Genomic DNA, 9,550 nt, shown 5'->3' with positions numbered 1-9,550 from the left:
GTAACATAGGGGGTGATTCCGAGTTGTTCGCTCGCTAGCTGCTTTTAGCAGCATTGCACACGCTAAGCCGTCGCTCTCTGGGAGTGTATCTAAGCATAGCAGAATAGCGAACGAAAGATTCGCAGAATAGCGAAAAGAAATTTCTTGGCAGTTTCTGAGTAGCTCCAGACCTACTCACAAATAGCGATCAGCTCAGGCCGTTTCGTTCCTGGTTTGACGTCATACACACGCCCAGCGTCCGGCCAGCCACTCCCCCGTTTCTCCAGACACTCCCGCGTTTTTCCCTGGCACGCCTGCGTTTTTCCACACACTCCCAGAAAAGGGACAGTTTTCGCCCAGAAACACCCACTTCCTGTCAATCACACTACGATCACTTCAACGATGAAAAATCTTCGTTCGGGCGTGAGTAAATCTACTAAGTTTTGTGGTAAAATACTAACCGCATGCGCACTGCGAACCATTCGCATGTGCATTTTTGCCTTAATCACTCCGTTGCGAAAATCGGCAACGAGCGAACAACTCGGAATGACCCCCATAGTCCTAGGAATTGCGTATAATGTAACCTAGTCATGGGATAGGCGTATAATGTACTGTAACATAGTCCTGGGAATGCAGCATAATGTAACATAGTCCTGGGAATGCAGCATACTGTAACATAGTCATGGGATAGGCGTATAATGTACTGTAACATAGCCCTGGGAATGCAGCATAATGTAACATAGTCCTGGGAATGCAGCATAGTGTAACACAGTCTTGGGAATGCAGTATAATGTAACATAGTCCCGGGAATGCAGGATAATGTAACATAGTCCCGGGAATGCAGCATAATGTAACATAGTTTTGGGAATGCAGCATAATGTAACATAGTCCCGGGAATGCAGCATAATGTAACATAGTCCTGGCAATGGCGTATAATGTGACATAGTCCTGGGCTAGCAGTATAATGTAACATAGTCCTGGGAATGCTGTATAATGTAACATAATCCTGGGAATGCATATACTGTAATGTAACATAGTCCTGGGAATGGCGTATAATGTAACGTAGTCCTGGGATAGCAGCATAATGTAACATAGTCCTGGGATAGCAGTATAATGTAAGATAGTCCTAGCAATGGTGTATAATGTAACATAGTCCTGGGATAGCAGTATAATGTAACATAATCCTGGGAATGCAGCATAATGTAACATAGTCCCGGGAATGCAGCATAATGTAACATAGTCCTGGGAATGCAGCATAATGTAACATAGTCTCGGGAATGCAGCATAATGTAACATAGTCCTGGCAAAGGCGTATAATGTAACATAGTCCTGGGATAGCAGTATAATGTAACATAATCCTGGGAATGCAGCATAATGTAACATAGTCCCGGGAATGCAGCATAATGTAACATAGTCCTGGGAATGCAGCATAACGTAACATAGTCCCGGGAATGCAGCATAATGTAACATAGTCCTGGCAATGGCGTATAATGTAACATAGTCCTGGGATAGCAGTATAATGTAACATAATCCTGGGAATGCGGTATACTGAAATGTAACATAGTCCTGGGATAGCAGTATAATATAACATAATTCCGGGAATGCAGCATAATGTAACATAGTCTTGGGAATGCAGTATAATGTAACATAATTCTCTGGGAATGCACTGTAATGTAACACATTCCTGGGAATGCGGTATAATGTAACATAATCTCCGGGAATGCAGCATAATGTCACATTGTCCCAGGAATGCAGCATAATGTATAAAGTGAGCTGCAACGGGGCAGAACTGCATTCCGTCAGTTCCACTTGGAGACAGAACACAGTTCCGCCTCGTCCGGCTCACCTAACCCGATGTGTGCCCGGCTCCGCAGGGAGATGCCGGGCGCCTGCTGAGATTGTATTACCAGTGGGCGCCCGGCTCCCTCTCCACAGCGGAAGCCGGCGGCAGGAGCTCACTACTGAGCTCCAGCTTCCAGCTCCCGACTCTGTTATTGTGCCCTATGGGAGAGACGTCATGATGTTTCTCCCATAGTGCCAAGGATCGGACTCCGGAAGGACTGCAGCGGTTGGATTCGGGAGCGGGGCTTGGTGAGTAATGTGTTTTTTGTGTGTTTTTTTTATATGTTTCTACTGGGGGCAAACTACAAGGGGGCAAACTACAGGGGGGCAAACTATAAGGGGGGTAACTACTGGAGTGCATTACCATTGGGGGGCAAACTACTAGGTGGCTAACTACTGGGGGGCATTACTACTGGGGGGCATTACTTCTGGAGGCTAACTACTGGAGGGGCTAAACTACTGGGGGCCAACTACTGGGGCAAACTACAGGGGGGCATTACTACAGGCAGGCTAAACTACTGGGTGTATAACTGCAGGGGCTATAACTAGAGGGGCTAAACTACAGGGGGCATTACCACTGGGGGCTAAACTACACGGCTAAACTACAGGGAGGCTAAGCTACTGGGGGCATAACTACATGGGGATAAACTACTGGGGGCATAACTACAGGGGCTAAACTACTGGGGGCATTACCACTGGGGGGGTAAACTACTGGGGTCATAACCGCAGGGGCATTACCACTGGGGACTAAACTAGGGGGGGCATAACTACATGGGCATAACTACTGGGGGCTAAATGACTGGGGCATTATTACTAATGAGGGCATTGTAAAGGGGGCACTTCATAAGGGGCATCACTCCTAGGGTCATAAGGGCAGGGCCGGTTCCGGGGCTTCTTGCGCCCCGGGCTGCATTAGGGGGCGTGGCTTCATACAGGGGGCATGGTCAGTTACGCCCCCTGTACTGTAGTAGGATATGCGGTGCGCGATGACGTCATCGCGCACCGCACAGCAAAGGTCCTCTCCACAAAGGAAAACTAGACGCTAAGCATCTAGTTCCCTTCGTGGAGAGGACCTTTGCTGTGCGGTGTGCGATGACGTCAACGCGCACCGCACATCATTACAGTAAACGTCCTCTTCACAACGGGCAGCCGACGAAGGGAAACTAGACGCTGTGCCCCCCACAGCGGACAGCGGGGGGCACAGCAGCAGCGGATCTTGCCCGGGGCGGTGCCCCGGGCAAAAGTCCTGCTTGCCCGTGGCAAGATCCGCTACTGCATAAGGGGCACTACTACTGGGGACATTGCATAAGGGGCTCTATATAAGGGGCACTACCACTGTGGGCACTACCAGTACAGTGGGCATTGTATAAGGGGCGCTACTGCTGTGGGCATTATATTCTGCTACACTCCTCCAGCATGCACCACTCCTGCTGATCCCGGGATTGGCCTCCCTAGTCCCCACCATCCCTGCAGAGCATTTCTTTCTCTCTGCTGAAAACTATGACCTTGGTGCACTGTCTGCTTCAATATTCTTTCATACCCATCAGCACAAAACCAGATTTAAGGAGGAGAATCTAATTAGCAGCAGAGACAATGGATTAACAAGCCAGAGACATGTGACACAGGCGCAGGAGCATCCCAGGATCGGCTACTGCGTGCATATTCCCTTCTATGCAATATCATTCAACAAGTAATGGTTTTTATTTCTGACATTTGTTGAATGACAAATTCCAGAAATGATTCTGCCTTGTGCTGCAATAACCCTGAGTTTACTGTACAGCACCGTGACCCTGGAGTGTTACACAGCATATTGACAGGTGAGATTGTGCAGAGGTTTCCTGTGCTATAAACATGTAATATACCACAGGGTCAATATTCTCATGGAACAGGTAATTAATAAAGGAATGATTAAAGGTCAGCCTGTATTCCACAGATGGTGACCATCCATATGCCAAGTTACAGTTGACCAGTCACTTACACCTACAGGAGGCCACCGCGTCGTGAACTTCTCCAGTATGGGCCTGATGCTGAATTGGACCCAGCGGCAGCCATGTGTGTGTGTGTCTGTAGTTGCAGACGTGCCTGTGACTGTATGCTTATGCTACTGCAAAGCCCTTCCCTAGTGTACAGCTGTGCGCAGGAATGTACAAGGGCTGAGATACCAAATTTAAGGGTCACCAGATTTAGCAATCATGCTTGGTGCGACTTTAGCGGGTTACTGAGAGATGCACACAGCCAATACGTTTGCATGTAGTAGCCGTGTCCATAGGGTCTGCACATACGTGCTGGTCATAGTGCGCATACTCAACCCTTCACTATGTGATCGTATTCCGGAAGGGATAGTGATTGACAGCCGTGGCCAACCGGGGAAATCGGTGTTTGCTTGGCATTGTCTGGACAACGCAGGCATGTACAGACCATTTTCGGGGCAGCTGCGTGATGTCACTCGTAGCCGCTGCAAGACAAAAGATGGCGCCAGAACGCCACCCAGCACAGTGACCATTTTTCCCTGTGACTTGTGCAGTGCAGTCATTTCCACCGCAGGACTGCGGAGAGGTCAGTATTAAAGAACCTGGGTGAAGAGTATGCAGTGTGGGACCCCCTGGACCCAGGGGCCTGTACTATCCATTATAGATATGCTACTGTGTTGGATGTATCATTCAAAGGTAATAAATCTCCATGGTTTCCATTGATAGCAATTGCAACACTGTCATCTGGAGGCTAAATCAAGGTACTGCATCTTATATTCAGAGGAGGCGCTAAATAATAAACATAATTAAATTATGTATACTTTCTTTTCGAGTGAAATGAAAATGTAAACATCTGATGTAAAAATCCTATTTTAATGATGTTACCTTTTTAATTTTAACCCTAAAGTCACGACAAAGTGGTGAGCCAACATCTTTCATTGAGAGCGAATGTCCCATTGACTCAACAATAGCAGCCACAATGCACATTCATGTTCAATCTTTCCTCATGAAGGTTACGGTTATTGTGCCACTCACCTTATGTTTAAAATTGTGCGGCGGCTTAAAACTGGTGGAAATGCGTCTTATCTGGTGTTCCGCGAAGTAACAGTACAATGTAACGTTGGGATCAGTACGAGATCCCGGCGGTCGGGAGACCAACGCCGGGAGGCCGGCGGCGAGCACAGGGTGTCCCCTCATGGGCTCGCTGCGCTCACCACGCTTTGGGCCACAGGTTTCTATTCCCCTCCGGGTGGTGGCGTGGACCACCACCCAAGAGGAGTAACCAGCCGGCGGTCAGGACTCCCAACGCCGGTATTTCAGCTGGTGTCGGGATTACGGTGTCGGTATCCTGACCACCTCAATCCCGACAGGCGGTTAATTGACTGCCTCCCATAATGTTTCATTGCCAAACGGCCCATTTGGTAGAGGATAAAGGTTTCGGCAATACAGCTGTCCCGCACTGCCATCAGTTACAGAACCTACCTGAAAGACATTTTGCAATGTTGGTCATAGGATATTACATTGTTAGTCTGTGTTTTACTTGCATTTATACACCAGCAAGTGTATCACTGTCTGCTTATATATCCCCTTTATTTCCTTAGTAACCTGATTCATTCCTCCCTGGAAACATGGAGTGCACGGTACCCCCCTAAAAGGATGACCGATTCATTCATCACTTTCAATTTATCATCATCCAACACTTATAGGCATATTTAATTAGCCACAGGGCTAATTGCTGCTGCTGGATGATTCAATTAGTGGGGATTAATTAACCCCATATGTCACGCCTGAGGTCTGATTCTGACCAGTGGAGATCTCAGGCGTAGAGGCTGACTGGAATGTGAACCTGGGAGCTTTAATCAAGTTCTTGTACATTAACCAGGATGTGGTGTACTCGAGCGTAGGCCCGAAGGCATGACCAGAACAAATAAAATAAGTCCTTTTATTCAACACGCAAGATGATACAGATAGCGGCACATGGTAGTTGACTCAGATAATCCATATCACAGATCATGCAGTAACCTAGGCATAGAAACTGAGGCAATGCTGTAGAAAATGTAACATCGATGGCAAGATGTAATATCGGATGTAGTGTGAACCACTATTGCAGTCTCAATATGGGTGAGCACACAACAGTAGACTGTAGATGCAGTGTAAACCACTGATGAAGTCCCAATATAAATAAGCACAAAGCAGCAGACTTAGATGTAGTGTAAACCACTGATGAAGTCCCAATATAAATAAGCACAAAGCAGCAGACTTAGATGTAGTGTAAACCACTGATGAAGTCCTAATACAAATGAGCACGAGGTTACTGACCACTGGAAATAAGGAGGATACAGATGATACTGGATATTGGTGCGGAGCACCACTGTAGCTTGAGATCGTTGGCGGAACACCGATGGAACTAGAGATCGATGGTGGAACACTGATGGAGCTAGAGATTGATGGCGGAACACTGATGGAGCTAAGTATCGATGGCGGAACACCAATGGAGCTAAGTATCGATGGTGGAACACCGATGGAGCTAAGTATCGATGGCGGAACACCAATGAGCCAGGCAAAGCTGCAAGCTGGATGGAACTCAGGTCTCAGGACAGAGTGGATTCTCCTGGAGCAAGGTAACCTGGAAGCAGCTGAGAGCAAACAACCATACAGGGTATGACAATTATAGCACTGGCGATTAGGTAGTCCTTACCCAGCATTCTTATAGGAGTCAGTGTGCAAAGATTGGCTGGGATGATCAGATGGACAGCATCATGCTCAGGATAAGTTCACTGGAATCAGATGACTGGATCAAACATGGTAGTACCCATGTTTGGTTTGGGAGGGAAACTCTGTTTGTGTCACATGTGGCTGCAGATCTGCCACACTATGCAGTGGACGCAGACCACGCTGATAGCAACCGGACCTGGAGCGTAGTGACAGCTTGGACAGGCACTTGAGAGGTAAGAATGTCTGTTTAATTACCCGGACTGTGACACCATGTAAGAATCCCTGATGGAAGAATGAACCTCACGATCTGATGATTGAGAAATTACAGCTCGTGTATCAGATGCATGTTTAGTCCCATAATGACCAACATCGTCATCATCATTATTATCATCATCATCATCATCATCGCCATCCTCACCACCAGCAGGACAGGCATTCAGGATGCACCAGGACATAAACACTCTTACTGTGTGAAATCCCTTCCGGTTTGTCAGGTCTTACATTTTCCTCCCAAACCAGAGTGTGAAGCCGTCCCATATTTTGGATCAGTGCCGACTTTCCGATCTAAACATGATTGACCCCTTGGGAACATTATACTATGCACTTGGTTACTGCCTTGTTATCTATGTTAGTCTTTAAAACATTCCAGGCCAATCATTTTTGCATTGGTGACCGGCCTTTTAGATGATATATGGCTCTTATTGATTGAGCTGGAAGCTTTCTTGGCGGATGTTTGTAAGAATGTAAGTGATGAAAATGCCTCCAGCCTTGGCAGTGTCTGGTATTGCACCATTGGATCCGCTTTCTGCATGATATATTTCTGTTTTCTCCACAGTATAATCACTTTGTTCTTCTCTGATACAAGAAATGTGGCAGGACGTGAAGTTACTGTAACTGCAGCAGAGTGTACATTCAGGACTGCAGTGAGCATACCACGAGATACACTGACCAATGAGATGCTGCTGCCATAATGTGGAGGCCACTGACCGGACTCTAAGTGAAACGTTACTACTGTTTTGCATTTTCATGGGCATCTCATATGTTTGCTCTGTTTGATATTTAAAACTTAGAAAGCGCAGCTAACATGAGCCACTAAATTACTGACAGGACTTATAAAAAAAAAAAAAGGTCACATACCCTGGATTGGTGCTCTGCATTGTAGCAACGAAACGGCTTGTGCAGATATACTGACAAGGCAGACAGGCCTGGAACACAATGACAGGACTGAGAGGCCGGCTGGCATTGAGGACAGACTCACAAACTTGGAAACAGACACAGGGGCGGATTGACCATAGGTTTTATCAGGAAGATTCCTGGTAGGCTGACGTGTCTGAAGGGCCTGTTTTGTGTGTTGTCATGTGGCCCCAGGCAGCCCACCGCACTCAGTACACAGCATTGTCCCTATTCATTCTGTTAATCCATCTCTGCAGTACAGCAGCTCTGCCATCCAGTGATGTTGCCATGGCTACATGGTATGTTATACCTCTTGTGCTGCCCATGTCGGGCCACTTTTATACAATTTTACAGGGCCACTTTTATTTGCAAATCCAACCCCAGTCTCAGGCACAACTGCAGCAAAAGACAAAAGGAAGGCCGCAATTGTGTACAATCGGCCTATGAGGAGCATTCCCACCCCCCTCAACAGACCCCACCTCCTCATCAGACCGTACCCACATTAGGGCTGTTTACATACATTTCCCGGGCTGGTTTTCCATCCCAATCCGCCCCTGAACAGACACACAGAATTGACATACAGACTGCCAGGTCTCAGACACACACGCAATCGTCCACTGCAGAACAGGCCACCTCTCCTCGCATTTGACGTGGAGGTTAACAAGCACCTGTGGAGGGAAGGTCAGTGGTGGACCCATGGGAGAAGGCAAGTGACCTTCACTGAAATGCCTGGACAGACAGGAGAGAATGGAGATGCTCAGTCACACAGGCCATTTCTATGAATTCCAGTGATTGCAGATTGGCGCCAGTATTGCTGACCTATGGAGCAAGCAATCATTATCAGGCCCTCCCATTGGTAGAGATGTGGTTTCAGCAGGGGCTACCTCACCACACAAAGCAATCAGGGGTGTATCTAGGGGTCCGAGCACCCCTGGCAAAGTAAGGGACTGTCGCCCCCCCATTTGAAATAGGGAAGGCTGAAAAAGGCATGTGGCCACACAATAGTACCCCCAATTTAAATTATAACACACAGTAGTGCCCCTTATTACTAGAGATGAGCGGATTCGGTTTTACTCGGTTTTACTCGGTTCTCAAAACGGCCTCTCTAATTGGCTCACGGATGTCACGTGTTTTGGATAGCCAATAAGATGCCGTTTTGAGAACCGAGTAAAACCGAGTAAAACCGAATCCGCTCATCTCTACTTATTACACAATAGTATCCCTTATATATGTTAGGCATCACTGTAGTACCCCTTGTGCATGTTACGCTACACAGTAGAGCCCTTATTGACATTATGCTACAGAGTAGTGACCCTTACATACTGTGTGCGCTGTCCAGCTCCTGCCGGGATGTCATCGCCTCCGGTACATGCTGGGACATAGGAAATGTCATTTCCCTGTTCTCCCTCCCGTGGCCAGTAGCAGCAGCAGTCCACCACCACAGCAGGCACTGGAAGATATAGAGCTATAGATGCGTTGGGTAGGAAATGCCAGCGGTTGGGATGCCAGTGGTGAGAAAACCGTCCGCAGCATCTCGATGCTTAGAATCCTGACATGGTCAAGGTAAGTATACTTACCTATCACATGCCTACTAACCCCCCCTCCCCGCAGCCTAAACCTATTCCACCCTCAAAGCAGCTTAAACCGAACCCTCCCTTTTTCCAGAGCCAGGGCTGCCATCAGAAATGGCGGGGCTCAGGACTGACAAAATAGGCAGGGCCCCTCTCCTGGATAAAGTAGGTGGATGCGCAGTCCCGGATGAAACGGATGAAAAATATTTCCAATGTCAATGTGCATATAGCTGGCTTCCAATCATATCATCCAATTTTTGGATGCCCATATGATCATAGGGGGAGTTGTAAGGGAGTCAG

This window comes from Pseudophryne corroboree, chromosome 12 (assembly GCF_028390025.1).
Source record: "Pseudophryne corroboree isolate aPseCor3 chromosome 12, aPseCor3.hap2, whole genome shotgun sequence".
Lineage (NCBI taxonomy): Eukaryota > Metazoa > Chordata > Amphibia > Anura > Myobatrachidae > Pseudophryne > Pseudophryne corroboree.
This window is presented reverse-complemented; position numbering follows the sequence as displayed.